Below are 19,573 nucleotides of genomic sequence, written 5' to 3' on the forward strand. Positions count from 1 at the left end.
GACAATGACAACGAAGCTGATAGGTAAGACTATCTAGTGTTTTGATTATCAGAATACTTTCACATTTCATTTCATTCTCATAAGTTGGTAGGGTAGACATTCAGGCACCAAGAAGTGAAATGGGCCTTGTCCTAATAGCAATGACTCCTAAACTCTTATCTCTAAGCCCAGATTCTTCTCTTGGGGTCAGACTCACATAGGCAGCCGCGTATTGGATATCTACAGGTGGGTGTCCCAAAATCACCACAAACTCAGTTGATCCAAAAGTTAATTAGTAAGTTTCCTCCCCAAACCTTACTTCTGAGGGGGACAGTCTTTCTTCAATTTGGGAAAGTTTTCGGCTATTATCTCTTTGAGTAAGGCCTCCCCTCTTCATCATTCCCACTATGCTCTACTTCTAGAATTCCTGTTCATGTATGTTGGATATTCTCAATCTGACCTCCATGACTCTCAGCTTCTCTTTCATACTTACCATCTCTATCTAACTGTGCTTTGTTCTATATTTGTTCTTCAATTCTGTCTTTCAATTTGGCCATACTGATTCCAAGGACAGGCAGACGCACAGGTGTACATGTGTGCGCACACACACTCTCTTAAGGATTTTTCAACATTTACCAAATAGAACAGCCTCTTGTTCTGTGGATGTTACCCCTTCCCTTCATCTTTTTGAGGACTTTGAAGTCTCTTTCAGATTGTTCTCTTATTTCCATTTCCTTTAGATCAAATTTCCTATCTGTTGACTTTGTTTCAAGACGCTAGTTTTTCCTTGTGTGCTTTGAAATTTTCATTTAACACTAATCTTAAGTGGGGATTTGTTTTTGTTTTTCTTCTTCTGACCCCCGAGCTATCCCTTTATATATGATGGCTAGAGCTTCTCTCAGCCACTGTTCGAGGCTGAGGGTCTCTGTCTCTTCCCTGGATTTCATTCAGTGAGCTGGACTCCAGTTCCCTTCACTGTAGGACTTGCAGTCCCTATTACAACAAAGAAGTTTTACTCCAAATCACATTTTGCCTGGTCCTTTACTGACTTTAGTTTCAATCCTCTACTACATTTTTCATATTGAGTCTAAGGGAATCTTTATAATGCACAAATAAGATTATATTATTGCCTTGGTAAAATTATTTCAATGTGTTCCACCATCTATAGAATAAAATTTAAAATCGGATCAAATGTCACCTCCTCAGAAAGGGCTTCTGTGACTACCCTATCAGAAGTAGCATCCTCATCTATTCTTTACCCGGCCCTTGTGCTTCACAGCACTTATCACTACTTGCTATTATTACTACATATTTATTTGTTAGTTTGTCTCTTCCACTAGAATATAAGATTTGTGTAGGAATGGACTTGGAATTACTCACTGTTAAAGTCTCAGCACCTAGAACAGTGCTTGGCACAGTGTAGACATTCAATAAATGTTTGGTGAATGGATGAATTAAAAACTTTAGCATGGCATCAAAAGCTCTAGACATATCAGAGCAATTAAGAGCAAGGGTACTAGAGTCAAACTGCCTAGGTTGGAATCCTGGCTGCAGCACACCAGCACTGTGACCTTGAGCAAGTCACAACTTCCTAAGCTTCAGTTTTCTCATCTGTAAAATGGGCATAGTAATTAACCTTAGTGGGTTGTTGAGAGGAATTAAAATTGAGACAATAAAAAAGTATAAAGTGTAGCATGCAGTTATACACATCACCAATGGTTTTTATTATTACATGTCCAAACTCATCTCTAGTCATTCTCTCATCTTGCACCTTGTTCCAAAGTAACATCCCACCATTATTAATAATGCCCCAACAATATAAGCTGACTCACATTTCTGGTCATTCTACATGCTTTTTGCCGTGCCTGTAAAGCTTATCTCCTTACCCACTCACATAGCTGATTTGCCTTCCATACTCTAAAACTCTTCCACCTAGAACCCCAGCCCAAGCATGGAAACAGCAATGGGCTTTTATTTGCCCCTGGTTGGACATGGAACAGACCCCTGATTCAAAAGGAGGTTATGAATAGGGGGTCAGGTCAACAACTTATATGATACTCAGGGTTCCAGAAAAGAAGGGAGAAACTGAGATAATCACTTCACTCATTCATTTGTATTCTCTCTCTCTCTCTCTCTCTGTTTTTGTCTCGAATGTGAAGTAAGAGGAGAAAGAAATAACTTGGACTTGAAGGTCATGCAGATTTGGGAGCTGGGGAGCAGGTTTTGGGTTTATGTGTAAGCCCTTGAGTAAACAGTTTCGAAAGCTGGCCTTTCCAAAGCAAAGTAGATACAAAATCCTGAGGAACAAAGACAACAGTGACCTCAGTCTTTCTACTTCCTATGAGGCCTGGCTTCATTCTGTTTTCTTTCTTTAAATTTCATGAGATTTCTATATCTTTACATCTTTACTACTTTTGTTTAGTTTCATCCTGCCATTACTACTTGGCAAACCCCTGGTCATCCTTCAAGTCTCAGTATAACCTCCTCAATGAAGACTCTTTCTCTTCCTGTCTCCCTCCCTCTCATTGTAATTGTTTTCACATCTATCCATCTCTGTCCTGAGCTTCCAGCTATATCTCACAGATAATATAGGTATTAAGGAACAAAATTACTAAAGGGATAAAGTTGGTGACAGAGCTAGGCCTCTCCATTTGTCCTCTAATATTCTTTCACTCACTATCTCCCTCACTAAGCAAATGAGCTACCAGATATGGAAACCAAATGGGAGCAAAGAGATATCAAGAGATAGCAAATAGGGAGCATGTCTCAGAACTATGCCAGAATGGGAGCTCTGCATAGCATGAGCACTGGACATTGGTTGAGGAATAAAGGAGTTTAGTGAAGGATGGTACTAAGAAGTGCCCAAACCCTTCATTTCCCCACAACATTGTTCTTGATATACTCTCTTTACCTGGTTTCTGTGACACCTTGCTGTTGTGATTTTCCTTCCATCTCTCAGCTATTCCTTCTCTCTTTTGCTAGCTATTCCTCCTGTTCTACAACATTTCAAACTTAGGAGACCCTCAGTCCTCAAGTTCTCTTTTCTTCTCCCTCTATATACTCTTGTAAACCATCTAAACAGCAACCATCTCCAAATCTCTATATCTATCAAGAGTTCTCTGTGTTTTTAATCCACATATTCAACTTCCTCTTTAGCAACTTCACTCAGATGTCTCACAAAAACTTCAAACTCAGCATGTCCAAAATGTATTTCACCATCTACTTCCAGAGTTGCCCGAGTTAGTCAAGGGCACCATCATATATTAAGTGCTCAAGCCAGCAACCAGAAAGTCAACTTTGACTTCTGCTTCCTTACATCCTTTATCCAATCATAAAATCTTGTCCATTCTAATTCCTAAATATCTTCAGGTTCTAGTCACTTCCTTTCATCTTTACTGACACTTATCTATCATAGCCATTGATGTTCATACTAAATCACTGTAATGGCCTCCTAATTCTCCCCACATCCCAATCCAACCCTATAGCAATACTGTAGCCAAAGTATTCTTTAAAAATGGAAGTCTGATCATATAATTTTGCTTGTGATGGCATCCACATCTTTAAGATAAAATAAAAAATCCTCCCCATGTCTTAAGGCCCATCAAGATTTTGCCCCTATTTCTTGCAATCCTCTCAAGCCCTCGATGGTGTGCACAAGAAATATGAAGAATATCTTTGAGACAAGCAATACTTTCTAGAGTCTGGCAAAAAGATAGAACAAATATATTTTTTACATCCCCATACTAATATTCAAAGACAAGGCCTACTGACTCAAGTCAACAGCTAGGAGAGGGACAAATGACCTTACCTCTACTTCTGAGTATGACAAATTCTCTGGGACCAGTGACCTCACGATGATATGAAATCCACTCCAGTTAACAGCACTCTGGTCAAGTCCACAGATACAGACGAGGACCGTAAAACTAAATCAGAATTTATCGATGACTCTCTCTGTCCAGATTTATACATATAAGCACAGTTTTAGAATGAAATAAGGTATTTACTAACTAATATGACTGAGAGATTAGTTCAGTTATTTAGATCACAATTTAGAATTAAAGTCTGCAACTCTCATATAATGCTGGTGGGAATGGAAAGTGGTACAACATTTATGGAAGGAATTTGACATTAGCAATAGTATGAAATGATGTATGCACAAGGTTCTTCATGTAACAGAAGAAGACTGGAAATGATCCAAATGTCCATCAATAGGGGACTGGCTTAATAAATTATTCTATATTCATAGCAGAGTACTAAGCAGGTATAAACAGGAATGAAGATGTCTACATACTGCTATGGAGAGATCCTTGGTGTTTTCATATTGTTAAATTAAAAATAATCAAGGTTTAGAAGAGAGTGTGTAAGAAGGGGTAGTACAAAAACATACAAATATATAAATATTTTCTTATATTTTCAAACAGAAATAATGGAAAATAAAATTAAAACTAATTAAAAAAATAGTTTCTCTAGGGCAAGGAAGTGAATGAGGACAGGGATGCAAGCCAGACCTTTCTGAACGAACCGTATTCGTAAGTTTGACTTTGCAATCATCTACAAGTTCTTCATAATCTAAAAACAAAATCAAACCAAAAATAAAAAAAGAAGCAATTCCCAAAATTAAAAAGAAACTGATGCGGATAACTGAATAAGATTGCTAGAGTATATCAATTTCAATATCCTGGTTGTGAGATTATACTAGTTTTGCAAAATATTAACTTTGGGAGAAACTGTGCAATGTCTACAAGGATCTCTTTGTATTATTTATTATAGCTGCATGCGAACCTAAAATTATCTCAATAAAAACTTTAATTAAAAAGACAAACTAAGATAAACAAACCTAACTCTATAATTAAGCTTGTGGCATAACCACAAAGAGAAGAGTTATTTAAGTGACTTTAAAACACAGTATTTTGATTATACATCCCTAGTGGAGTATATCATAAGGATGAAAAAAAGGGCAACGAAATCCTAATCTGCATTCAGCAGTTTTACTTTTGTTATATATTTAAACTAGTAAAATAAAGCAAGTGAGTATGCTAATGTGTCAAGGAATGCAGATTTTCAGAGAAAAGATATACAAATCTAAAATTCAAAAAATTAAGCAAAAACTCTGTAATTTCTTTCTCACTTAAAAAAAAACTTTATCTTATGGAAAATTTCAAAAGTAGAAAGAATAGAGTAATGAAGCCTCATGTATCCATTACCTTGCTCCAACAATGAACAACTCATTGGCTAATCTTGTTTTACCTATACTTCAACCCAGTACCCACTGCTCACCCCTCACCTGATTTTGAGGCAAATCCCAGACATCCATATCACTTTATGCATAAATACTTTAGTACTTATCTCCAAAAGGACTCTTTTTGTAAAATAACTACAATACCAAAATTACATGTTAAAAATTAACAATTTCTTATTATTTAATAAATATCTCATAAATAAAATCTGTAATTGTTACTTTAAACTGGAAATAATGGTGTAAACTCACAGTTTCGTTTTTGTTTGTTTAGTTTTGATTAAAGCTTTTATTTTAGAATAGTTTTGGACTTACATAAAAATTGCAAAGATAGTACAGAGTTCCTGTATACCCCTCACCCAACTTCCCCTAATGTTGACATCTTAGGTAACTATACTACATTTGTCAAAACTAAGAGAGTAACCCTGGTACAGTACTATTAACTGAACTCCAGACTGGACGTGGACTTCACCAGTTTATTGACTAATGTACTTTCTTTGTTCCAGGATCCCATGCAGGATACCACATTGCACTGTCATCAAGTTTCCTTAGTCTTCTCTGGTCTGTGACAATTTCTCAGTCTTTCCTTATTTTTCATGACCTTGACAGAGTACTGGCCAGGTATTTTGCAGAATGTCCTTCAATCTGGATCTGTCTGAAGCTTTTTTCATTTTTAGATGAAGGTTGTGGATTTTGGGAGAAGGATACTAGAGAGGTTATCACATCACCTCAGGGAGCACATCACATCCACATGACTTATCACTGGTGATGTTAATTTGATTCCTTGGTTAAGGGGGGCTCAGCTAGGTTTCTTCACTGTAAAGTCACTATGTTCTCCTTTCCATGCCCTGTTCTTTGAAGGCAAGTCACCAAGTCCATCCCACACTTAAGGCAGGAGGGGGATTATCTCCATCTCCTGGAGTGGGGAGTATCTACATATATTATTTGGAATTCTGTAAGGAAAGTTTGTTTCTTCTCTTCCATTTTTTAATTTATTCAATAATCTATTTATATCAGTATGAACTCATATATATTTATTTTATAATTTGGGTTGTAATTCAATACTATGTTATTTATTTTGTTGCCCAAATTGTTCCAGGTTTGGCCACTGGGAGCTCTTTCAGGTTGGTTCCTGTGACCCCTTGACATGCCCCCATCTTTTTGTTTTTTGAACCCTTCCTTGCTTTCAGATACTATAAAATGCTCCAGACTCATCTTGTGTTTTCTCTGTCCCAGTCCTAGAATTAATCATTTCTCCAAGGGGTCCTGGCTCCTTCTATCAGAGAATGATATTTAGAAATGAAGATCTGGGTGTGGGTATGCTCATTACTACTGCAGTGTCACTGCTTCTAGGTCCTCTCAGTGGACAGAGCTAGGAAATATATGTATGTGTACTAACTCATGCACATGTATCTATATTTCTTTATTTGTGTGTATACATGCACATATATGTATATGTATAGACAAACACATATGTATATATACGTGTGTGTGTACATATATTAAACTAAAAATGAGGTCATACTGCCATTTCCAACTCTAATCCAGGACCACAGGGTTCATTCTAGCCTTCACTCTTGTTTATTTGTAACTTCTTTCTCTGACAAAATTTTAAACTTCTGCATATTAAAAAAAAAATCAATGCACAAATCCAATATCATAAACAAAACTAAACAGGCAAATTTGGGGAAAATATTTGCAAATACATGAAATAGGTAAATATCCTTAGTAAATAAAGAATTCTTACAAAATGAGAAAAAACTAAAGAAAGTGAACAGATGAAAAAGAAATGGGTAAGTATACTTTTAAAATATTTGACCACACTAGTAACAAAATAAATGCAAATTAAACCCAAATATCATTCTGACCTATCAAAATGTAGACATGGATGCTCTAATCTACCATTGGTTTGAATATAAGTTGGTACAATCTTTATGGAGAGTAATATGACACTATGTAAAAGGAGTTTTAACTGGATTGCTAGACTTCTGCTAGGTGATGTCTCCTGCTGAAGAAAACAAAAAAAGCTGGACAGAAAATTTCCTGAAAGCATCAAAGTACTAACCAAATTGTCAGGAATGTCGGCTAAATGTGGGAGAGAATGGCAACTCAGAGAGGTAAGGCCAAGAATCAGAGTCCTTCTTGCCCTGGGGACATTTGCTGGGAAAACAAGTCAGAATTCAGGGGAATCTCATAAACTATTCTCCAACATTGAGCTAGGACCCTAAAGAACTAGAGGTGAACTGGAAGTAATCAGTCCCTTAACATACTTGCAATTTGGCTTTATCTCTGAGGGGACCTGAAAATCTAAGCCTTGAACCTTGATTAAGATAGTCCCAAACTGCTAGTGCCTGAAGGTGCCTAGCAGAAGCAAATAAAAGTCCTCTCTGGAGGAAGAAAGCATCATTCTAGCACAATAATTTTTGAAATAATTTCCAGCACACAGTCAAAATGAATCAGGTACATGAAGGGGTAAAAGATCTTGACTAAGAACCAGCAAAAATGACAGACAATAAAGAGAAACCCATAGGGACTTCATAAACTGAGATTATTCAACACTGATTATTAAATAATAAAGCTTACTATGTCCCAGGACATAAAAGGTGAGCTTGAATTTTTTTTTGCAAGGAAATGAAAATAATAAAAAGTAATATAAGAGATTTTAAAAAGAAAAACATGCAAAATACAGAAAAGAAGGTAGAAGAAATAGAGATAATACCATAAGGTATACCTATATTTAATTGGGTCACAAAGGTGATGAGAGAAAGAAAGGGGCAGAACTAATATTTGAAAAGATAATAGTTGAGAATTTTCCATAACCATGAATAATATCAACATATTGATTCAAGAGACCTAAAGAACCTGAGGCAGGATTAAAATAAATACACATACACACAACACATCACAGAGAAAACTACAGAAAACAAAAGATGAAGAAAATTTTTTTAATAACCTGAGAAATAAAGACAGATTACCCTCAGAGAACTGACAGACTGCTTCCATTGAAGCAGTCAATGGAAGAATTCAACACCAATGGAAGCCAGACAGTACAGTAGTTTCCCCTTATCCACAGTTTTGCCTTCCGCAGTTTTAGTTACCTACGTTCAACCGCAGTCCAAAAATATGAAATGGAAAATTCCAGAAATAAATAATTCATAACTTTTAAATTGCGTGCCGTTCTCAGTAGCATGATGAAATCTCACGCTGTCGCAACATGAATCATACCTTTGTCCAGCATATCCACACTCTGTACGCTACCACATAGGTATTGCAGTACTAGTCTTCAAGTAACCCTTATTTTACTTAATAATGGCCCCAACGCACAAGAGTAGTGATACTGACAATTCAGATGTGTCAAAGAGAAGCCGTAAAGTGCTTCCTTTAAGTGAAAGGTGCAAGTTCTCGACTTAGTAAGAAAAAGAATCATATGCTGAGGTTGCTAAGATCTATGGTAACTTTTATTACAGTATATTGTTATAATTGTCCTATTTTATTATTAGTTATTGTTGTTAATCTCTTACTGTGCCTAGTTTATAAATTAAGCTTTATCATAAATATGTATGTATAGGAAAAATATGGTATATATAGGGTTCGATACTATCTGCTGTTTCAGGCATCCCCTGGGGGTCTTGGAACATATTCCCCGTGGATAAGGGGGGACTACTGTAGAATGATGTCTAATAGAAAGAAAATACCAACCTAGAATTCTCTACCCAGTGAATATCCTTCAAGACTAAGGGGGATATAATGAAATTCCGAATGAACAAAAATGGAGAGTTTGCATCCAGCAGACCGATACAAGGAAAATGAATCCAGACAAAACTTGAGAGATGCTGAAAGAATAAAGAACAAAGAAAGGATAAGTGTGTGGATAAATCTAAATGAATAAAAATAACAAAAATAATTTGGAGTGATGTAAAAGACAAGTAACATGTATTTATACACAAAAATATAATTTAAATACATGAAAACAATAGCCTATAAGTCAAGGGCGGCATTATATGGAATTAATGTGTTCTACAGTGCTTCTGCTGTTCAGGAAGACAATAATGGTATCAATATTAGAAGTTGATGAATTAGGGAGGCATACTGTAATTTCTGGGGTACACACTAAGGTAACAGCAAAGAGTGCTTAAACTGCCTTAATAGAGGAAAAATGGAATGATAAAAAATATTCAACTGATCCAAATAAATCAGGGAAGGTGAGGAAAAGAAACATGTAATAGGTGTTACAAAAAGAAAGCACGAAAGAAGACCATAGATGTAAAGCAAAATATACCAAAACATAATTAAATGTAAATGCACTAAATGCTCCAATTAAAAGACAAAGATTGGGAGTCCAGAATAAAAAACAACTTAACTATATGCCTTTAACAAGAGATACATCTAAAACCCAAGGATACAAAAAAGGTGTAAATTAAAAGGAAGGAAATAAACCCCAGAAAATTAAACCCAAAGTATTAGGATGAAAATAACAACAAGCAGAAATGACTTAAATAGAAAATAAACACACAATAAAAAGGATTTACAAAGCTAAAAGTCATTGTTTAAAAGACTAATAAAACTGGTAAATATCTGGCAAGGCTGAGAAAGAAAAAGAAAAGCCACAAATTACCAGTATCAAGAATGAAAAAGAGGGGCCGGCTTGGTGGCTTAGTGGTTAAGTGCGCGCGCTCTGCTTCAGTGGCCCGGGTTCGCAGGTTTGGATCCTGGGGGCGCACGGATGCACCGCTTGTCAAGCCATTCTGTGGCGGCATCCCATATAAAGTAGAAGGAGATGGGCATGGATATTAGCCCAGGGCCAATCTTCCTCAGCAAAAAAAGAGGGGGATTGGCATCAGATGTTAGCTCAGGGCTAATCTTCCTCACAAAAAAAAAAAAGAAAAAAAAAGAATGAAAAAGATCCTGCAGAGATATTATGAACCACTTTATGCTGAAAATGTTTAAAGTTTAGATAAAATGCACTCATTTCCAGCAAAATACAATTCACCAAAAGTAACAAAGTAATAAATAGAAAACCTGAATATTCCTATAAATACTTAAGGAATTGAATCAGAAATGAAAACAGTTCTCACAAGAAAGTCTGGCCTAGACGGGTTTATAGGTGAGTTTTATCAATCACATAAGGAGAACAAAAACAGAGAATACTCCCCAGTTCATTTTATGAGGCTAGCATAATGTAGATATGAAAACCTGACATGGACAGTACAAGAAAATTATAGTATAATCTTCCCATAAATATAGATGTAAAAAGTCTAAACAAAATATAAGCAAACTAAATCCAGAAAAAATAAAAAGGATTACAGGGATTATACATCATGACCAAGTTTGGTTAACCAAAGAATCAATGAAATTCATTGCATTAACAGATTACAGAAGAAAATCATATGGTCATTTCAATATATACAGAAAAAAAAGAATTTGATAAAATTCACCATCCATTCATGCTTAGAAACTCTAAGATCAGAAATAAACAAAGATAACTGCTATCACCATTGTTCTAGATATTTTATCCACTGCAGTAAAGGCTAAAGAAAGAAATAAAATGTAAAAGAATTGGAAAGAAATTAAAAAAAATCCTCCTCATACACAGATGATATGATCAGGTATGGCAGAAAATCCAAATGATTCTACAGATAAATTATTGGAATTGATGAAGCTTGATAAATAGAAAGGAATACAAAATCAATACAAGGAAAGAGAGAAGAGCGAAGAGAGAGAGAGAGATTGATCTACCTTTAAAAGCAAATACCTAAGAATCTAACAAAAGATGTACACAACCTCTATGGAGAAAAGTATAAAACTTTAACTGAAAGAAATCAAAGATCTAAATAAATGGGAAGATAGACGAGTTCATGAATTGGAAGACTCAATATTGTAAACCTGTCAATTATTCTCAAGTTGCTATAAAGATTTGATATAATAATTCAAGGCAAAAAGCCCAACAGTTTTTTGTGTGTATGCGTGTGTGGAAATTGACAACTTGATTCTAAACTGTATATGGAAAATGCAGAGACAAACACAGCCCTCAAGACATGTTGGAAGAAGAACAAGGTCGAAGGCCCTACTCTACCAGTTACCAGGACTTATAAAGCTGTGGTAAATAAGACCAACATGCTCTCGGCACAATGCCAGGCAGATAGGCCAGTGGACCAGAATAGAGCCTGGAAATAATCACACAAATATGGATGCTTGGTTTATAGCAAAAGTGGTGCTGTGGAGCAGTTTTTTCAGTAATTATGCTGAGACTATTGAATATCCACATGGAAAGAAAGAAAATTGGACTGCTACCTCAGAGCGTACCCCAAATCAATTCCAGATGAATGAGAAAACATAGAGGGTATCTTCATAATCTCAGAGTAGTAAATATTTCTTAAATAAGACACAAAAACACTGACCATAAAAGAAAAGATTGATCAATTAGACTATATTAAAATTACAAACTTCTGTTAATCAAAAGATACCATTGAAAGAACGAAGAGAGACGTCATTAAGTGGCAATTAGGGAAGAGTAATCAGGAAAAACCACAATGAGATTCTACTACATACCAACTGGCAAAAACTAAAAATTCTGACAATGCCAAGTATCAGCAAGGATGTGCAGCATAGAAAATAAGTCATCATGAGAATAAAAGGAGGGCCCTGTTAACAAAGACAACAACAGGCTTTTTAAACAGGGGCAGTGTCAGGAAAACCAGGACTTGGATTACCTTAGAGAGGCCTTATGCCATTGGTAAAGGGTCAGTATATATATCTACTTTAGAAAATAGCTTGGCATTATCTAGGAAAACTGAAGCTGTACATATTCTAAAACCTATCAATTCCACTCCTAGATCTATACCCTATATGAACGTGTCTTTAGGTGCACCAGGATACATGTACAAGATTGTTTACAACAGCATTGTCCAAAAGAGCCAAATCTGGGAACAACCCAAATATCCATTAATGTTAAAATGAATAAACTGAATGTCTGTCCGCTGTAATAGTATACAGTGATGAAATGAAGGAGCACAAAGCAACCTGGATCAATCCCACAGACCAAAAAATAGTATATACTATATGATTCCATTTAAATAAAGATTTTAAAAGACAGACAACACTGAATTATATTATTCAGGGATACTTATTTGGATGGTATAGATATAAAACATGGAAGTGAAGTCTAGATTAAAGTTAATTCTGAGAGAAGTAGAGGGCTCTGATCAGAAAGGAGAATTCAGGGGCTGCTGAGATGCTGGCAGTTTTTTAATTTCTTGACCTGGGTTGTAGTTGCATGGTTGTTTACTTTACAATAATTCCTTAAGCTGTATAGTTATGTGTATGCATTCCTCTAAATGTAAGATATTCTATTAAAAAAGGGTTAAATCTATGTGTGACGTAGGTGTTTTTATGTATTCATACACTCTTTTGCCCAGTAATTCAACTTCCAAACTTATTTTGAGGAAATAAAGCAATTAGGGGGTGTGAACAAGTAATTATGTACAAGAATATTAATCATAACATTATTTCTAACAGGGAAAAATAGAAAATAGTGTAAATGTCCAACTATAGGGAAATTATTAAATTAAATAGGGCACCTGTACATAGTTTAGACACCTTAATGTAGCCATTAAAATACTGTACCTAAAAAATATTTAATGGCATAGCAAAATGCTTAAAATTATTAAGTGAAAAGAAGCAGGAAACAAAATTGCATATATAAAATGATCTCAATTTAGGGCAGTTGTGATAACGAGTATAAATAGAAGGAAATGTTCTGAAATGTTCACTATGATTAACCTTTGCAAGTGGTATTATTTTTGTCATTATAATTTCCCATAATTTCTAAATTTGTACAAAGTATGTATATTGTAAAGGTTGCTTACACTAAAAACTGCTTATAATTTTTATTTTTAAATGAACTACTTCTTTTAAAAAGCAGAAAGTTGACTGAATTTTCCTCATATTTTATATGTATCTAAATTTACTCAAAATTATTTTAGTGGTTGAAGATCAGCTTTCATATACAAAAAAATTACCAGAGTGACAACTTCAAATGCATTTCTAAGACAGTAGGCATCAGAATGCAATTTATTTTCTAATGCAGCATTCAAAGCTTAAAATCTCTTCTACACTGTAATATCATAATCTAGGATTTGTTTTATACAAAAATTGGGCCACCTAAGTTTTTTTTTCAATAGATGTCAAAATGACAGTAATTACAGTTAAAAGTTAAAAAAAACACACACTTGCAATTATCTTTATAGGTAATTATATTTTGTTTGCAGATCCAGGAGTTTATCAACTCAAAACCCTTCTTCTATTGATCTCTATTTTAGTTTGTGCAGAAAAGAGTTAACATAGCGGGCCTAAACTAATATCTTTTGAAAGGCTTGAAAGGTCTGCCTACAGGGTTGGCTCTTGATTGGGAACTGGGAACTTGGATTTCAAGAGGGATCCTCCCCTCCTAACTGAAAAAGAGTGGCGCACTGTGTTTACACTGTGCAAACAATATGATTTATCCCGAATACCTGCTTTCTTTCTGGGAGTCTGGAATTTGGTACATGCCAGGCAGAGGGTGGTTACACGAAAAGCCCCCAATAAAAACCCTGGGCGCTGAGTCTCTAATGAGCTTCCCTGGTTGGCAACATTTCACATGTGTTGTCACAACTGGTTGCTGGCAAAAGACTCTTGGAAGCTTGTGCCTGGTTGCCCCTGGATTTCGACCCACGCACCTTTTCCTTTTGCTGATTTTGCTTTATATCCTTTAGCTGTACTAAATCATAGCTGTGAATGTGACTATATGCTGAGTTCTGTGAGTCCCCTTAGTGAATTATCAAATCTGGGGGTGGGCTTGGGGATCCCTGACACATAGTCCTTAAAACTAAAATGTAACTAAACATTTAATATAATGGTGAAGCTAGTCAAGAGAAATGTTTAACTTGAAGAAGTTTATAATGATACAGAAGTTTTTTTCTTTCAACTAGTATTTATCAAAGGCCTACACAGGCACCCAGCTAGGTCCTTTCATATATCTTATCTTATTGAATTACCTTAAGTATCAAGTTTCTAATGTTCACTAGGACCAAACAATATTTTCCGACCATTTCCTATTACCCAGCACTTAAGCAGGCATTCAATAAATATGTGCTGAATGAATGAATAAATAGCAACTTATATTATTACACATAAAAACAAAAAATCAAAATAGATCAGATAAGACTAGCTATAAAAATATATACAGATCTTCACACAAATTAAAATGCTACAGTCCAGATTTTTCTTGCTTGATATGAAACAAATATATTTTCCCTTAAGTGGCAAGTTTGCTGGTAAGTAGTAATCAGTTCTACTCTATCAGTATAAATGAATTCCACAAACATTTCCTTCCCCAAGCATAAACACCAGAGCAAAAAAGAAAATTAAAAATAAAATTTAAAAAATAAATAAAAGCTTTTAGTCTATCTCCTTTGTGAGCTTCAAATATACAAACTGCCAATATTATTTTAAAAGATACAAACTATTGTTTTCATGTCAGATAGGTTTTAAATCCATCTTTAATTACTGTAAAAGTCTCCCTGTGGTATATGTAATCACTCTATAATAAGGTAATTAAAATTCTTTGGCTAGCCAATTTAGGATTTACAGCTTAACTCAAGTATCAGACACTACTAAAGACAAGCCTGGATGTGTTACTTAGAAATAAACATTTAATTGTGTGTGTGTGTGTGTGGGGGGGGATTATACAACATAGCCCCGTCTTCAAAACTGAACCTACATTTTAAAATACGTTTCAGCAAATTGCTGTAGACAAGTCCAAATGTAAGTGTAATCCCAAAGCAATGGATATAGTGCAAATATATGCAGATTTCTAACTAACTACCATGTGTGTTAGGGAAAATGACAACATAGTCTCTAAATAGTATTACCCCTACTTTAAAGGTCAATCAACTCTTGACCTCCCACTTCAGGACCCACATTTGTTGAAACTGAATATCTAGGTCTGGGGCTTGGGTACATGCTTGTTTAATAAGCTCTACTCAGGATTTTTCAATGCTAAGTTTTGAAATCTACTGCTCTAATCTTTTCCAGCTCTAAAATTCTGCTTCTGTGAGTCTCTGTATTTGAATATGCTTTAAACATATAAACCATTTGTAATTAAATGGGTCTCAACTAGTTCTAAGGATTTTCTAACATGATAAGCAACAAGATTGGGCCATATAATTTCACGACTTCAGTTTAGGAGACAAAAAGGGAGACTTTGTTACAGATAGTCTATGGCAAAGACAGAGATGGATACCATATTAAGAAACTCACTGATAACCCAAACTATTGTTTGGTCTAGCTTTTTCTCCATCAAAATTATCAGAGCTGTTTCCAAGCAGCCAACAAATAGCCAAGTCAACTGACCTCATTTCATTTGTCTTCCCTTTCTCCTTGTCTACTCTGTATTGGTCATGTCAGAAAACTATAGAAAGGATCCAGACGACCCAAAACCTGAACAATGAGCCCCTGGATACCGGGGGTCATAAAATCTATTGCCAGAAACATGGAACTAATTCTAGAGTAGCTTTGTCTACATTGCAGCTATATAAGCAATCTCTTACCTAGCCAGTAGGTGGAGGCACACACAAACTTAATGCTTTGCTCTTTGATCCACAGGACCTTAAATCTTACAGTAATCAATGGGTTTTGGTTCTAGTTGGTTCATTTGTTTTAAATCCAGGAGATCAAAGATAATGCAAAAAACTGGGCAAGGACAACTGTTGAGGTGAATTTATAAAAAATAATGAGACAAAAGAACATTTTTATATTTCTATTTTGTTTCTGGCCCTTTTGAGAAATAACTAAGTTATTTTAACTGTGAATTTATAATCTACTTCCAGATCCCTAGAGTTTGTAAAACAATTCTAAATTTAGAAATATGTCCTTTAAAATTCATGTTCAAGCAGGGAAAACTTAACATCAACTGAATATGACATATTAAAGAATTGTTGATTTTGCTAGGTATGATAATAGTATTATGATATATATATATATCCCTTATCTGTTAGACATACAAACAGTAGTATTTATAGGTGAAATGATACTGCTTTAGAAATCTCCAGAAAAAAAAAGACAACAGCAAAGGATAGATAGAACAAGAATGGCAAAATGTTGATAAATGTTGAAGCTCAGTGACAGGTACACTGAGGTTCATTACACTATTTTCTTTTTATTTGAAATTTTCCAAAATAAAAAATTAAAATAGAAAGCCATATTCTAGTGATTTGGATTAACACTGAGATTAGGTGACTGGTAAATATGCAACTTTAATGAGGTCTTATCTCAATATATAGCCATCAATGAATTATTTCTATCATGACTGAATCATGCAAAATTAGCTATACAAAATCCCATATAGATTCAACACTGAGAAACCAAAACTAACCTGTTAAATCTACTGGAAACAATACCTTATAGTTGTAGAGCACTTCACCATTTTACAAAGTGAATTCACACAGTTTTCTCATCTAGTTCTCATAATCTTATGAAGATTTTAAAGGTAAAAAAAACTAGGCTCAGAGAAGTTAAAAGACTTGGCCAAAGTCACATAATTAGTAAAAGTGACAGAGTTGGGATACTAACCCAAATTTTATGACACCAAAGACCATCTTCCCTCTACTACACTGTCACTTAAACTCCTTTGAAACAAATAGCAAACCAGGTGAAATTCAGCGAATTTTTAAATTTTGCTTTCTGTGCTCATTACTTGATAGTATATGATAAAATCTGTTTTTTTCCCATTTTCTCAGTGAATAAAAATACTCAAGATTTCTTGAATAAAGAACAAGTAATTAAAAAAGAATTATAATATCTTAAAATTGGAAGGGACATTAGAGGTCCTCTCTAGTCCAAAATTAAAACCTTATTTTCAGCCCCTTGGATGGATCCAGCTTCAGCTTGAACATTTCTAGTGAGAAACTGTACTGTGTGAGACAGCCTGCTTCATTATGGAGTTAGTCTAATAATTAGAGAGGCCTTCCTTGCTAAGAGGTGAAATCTACCTGCCACTTGTTGATTCTAGTTACAGCCCCTGACCCTACATACACCGAATAAACATATAATCCTCTTACACATAATGATCTTTCAAATAACCGAAGACATCCATTATGTTCTACAATGGGCTTCTGCTCTGAGGGCTCTTTTAGCAGAAAAACAAAACCAATAGATTATTGGGTAACTAAAGCCTCTCAGTCTTTTCAATAGCTCTTCCCTGCCAGTGGTCTTCAAACTGGGAGTACCCAAAGTCCTTCCAGGGGATATGTGAATTAGGATATTTTTCAGGCAATCAAAGTCCATATCTTCATCTGCCATAATTTAGTCTGTCAGAAAACAAGTCTGTGGTCTGCTGATTTTCCTTTTACATCTCCACTCATATGAACCCATCTCAACAGACAAACTGCTCACCCATCCTGAAAAGCCTGCCTAGCTTCAAAGAGACAACTGGGAAATACAAAGCTCCTGAGGGAGGGAGAGACCCTTGAGAGCAAAATAGAGAGCTTTGGAAAGACAGAGAAGAGCCACCTTATTTTTTCCAGACAATATATTCATGGCAAAGCTTTACCTATTTTAGAATTAGAAATCAATAGTAAGATGATTGTCACAGGGATGCCTATTAACACTTTAATTTTATTTGAAAAATAAAGTCAGATTTTTTTTTTCTGACAGAAAGCGAGTCTGATTTGGCTGACTCGTTTGACAATGATGACTAGCTTTGCCATTTAGGTCACACAGCAGACATTTTTCATAAACTGAATGAGATAAAGGTACAGCTCTACAGTTTTGAAGAAAATATATTTTAAAAAATATGTAAAACACTGAAAATTACCTCCTCACAATAAAAGTTTTTCTACATCAACTTAAAAATATGTGAGGTGGTACATAGTTTTCAAAATTCTTTTAGCAGGTTTGCCAACAAAGATTTTGAAGGCTGTGACTTGGACAGAATGTCTAGGCTCTTTCCCACTCTGGTTATCCCCTCTGGAAGTGTGCCAGCATCCTGCTTACTATGAACGCTCCAGGAAGAAATGAGCAGTATACAATACAGTGGGAGTGTGCCTTCGTTCTGAATACTATATACTTCTAACTAATGTAGCTGAAGGTTCCATTCAAGACTTTTTAAGCTGTTCCAACAACTAACTAAAACGTTCACATCTTTTTCACATAAGCAATTACAACTGAGCTCACAGTGATCTTGCACTTATATATTCGAATGAATGAGTTTATACTAACTGATCTTAAATTTCATCTTCTTTGTTTCAGCTCCGTTGTTACAAACTTGTCAAATATTTTAAAAAATTTGATCTAGATATTCAATGTATTAGCTAGCCCTCTGTGGGGAGCAGTTTCTGACGTGGCTCCCAGTGATCACCACCTCCTGGTATTCACACCCTTGTGTAATCCCCTCTCCTTGTGTGAGGGCTGGATCTAGTAACTTATTTCTGACTAATAGAATACAGCAGAAGTGATGGTGTGTGATTTCTGAGATTAGGTTGCAAGACTGACTTCCGTCTTGTTTGTACTCTTGCCCTCCTGCTTGCTCACTCTGATGAAGCCACCTGCCATGTTGTGAGCTGCTCCATGGAGAGGTCCAGTGACAAGGAACCTAAGGAGGCCTCAGGCCAACAGCTCATAAGGAACAAAGGTCCTCAGTCCAATAGCCTGCTGCCAACAACCATGTGAGTGAGCTTGGAAGAAGATTTATCCCCAGTGGAGCTTTAAAATGACTTCAGCCCCGGCCAACGCCTTGATTACCACCTTTTGAGAGACCCTAATCAAAGTCACTGATTAAAATTTTGAAGAGAACAGAATACCATCTCATAAAGCTTTACACAATCTCTTTGGACACAATCATCCAACCAGCTATGAAACTACCCAGTTATATTATCTTTAGATCACTTTTCTCCACCCTACTGACAAAAATTCTGTGAGAAACACATCAAGTGGCTTATTGAAATCAAGATACACTGTTATCTATAGAATTTCCTTCATATGCCAATATGGTGATTATATCAAAAGAGGAAGTTAAGTCTGTTATTACTTGTTTTCAGTTGCCAGAGAGGCTTGCTACATGGAGGCCTATACTCCTATCCCACTCCTCTTCACTAAGACTTCTGTGGTCAGAATTTTATGTTTTGTGGCCTCCTATCCCTCTGAACTCTATTTCCTTTTAGAATCTCTTCTCTGAAGTATGCTAAAAATGTGAGGGTAACTAAATAGGCCCAACTTTTGATTCTTTAGGTATTGTGAACCTCAAGATGAGATAATCCTTTTATTCTTGCTACTTTAGGTCTTTCTAAACAGATGAGTTCATGACTATTGTCAAATTTTAAGAGA

General features: G+C 35.5%; 1 protein-coding gene across 10 annotated transcripts in view; it reads right to left on the minus strand.

Annotated features, from left to right (window-relative positions):
* CASK (calcium/calmodulin dependent serine protein kinase) overlaps nt 1–19,573 on the minus strand; it is a 381,795-nt gene that overhangs the window by 214,549 nt on the left and 147,673 nt on the right. The gene's annotated exons all lie outside the window — the stretch shown is intronic.

Source organism: Diceros bicornis, chromosome X (genome assembly GCF_020826845.1).
Source record: "Diceros bicornis minor isolate mBicDic1 chromosome X, mDicBic1.mat.cur, whole genome shotgun sequence".
Taxonomy (NCBI): domain Eukaryota; kingdom Metazoa; phylum Chordata; class Mammalia; order Perissodactyla; family Rhinocerotidae; genus Diceros; species Diceros bicornis.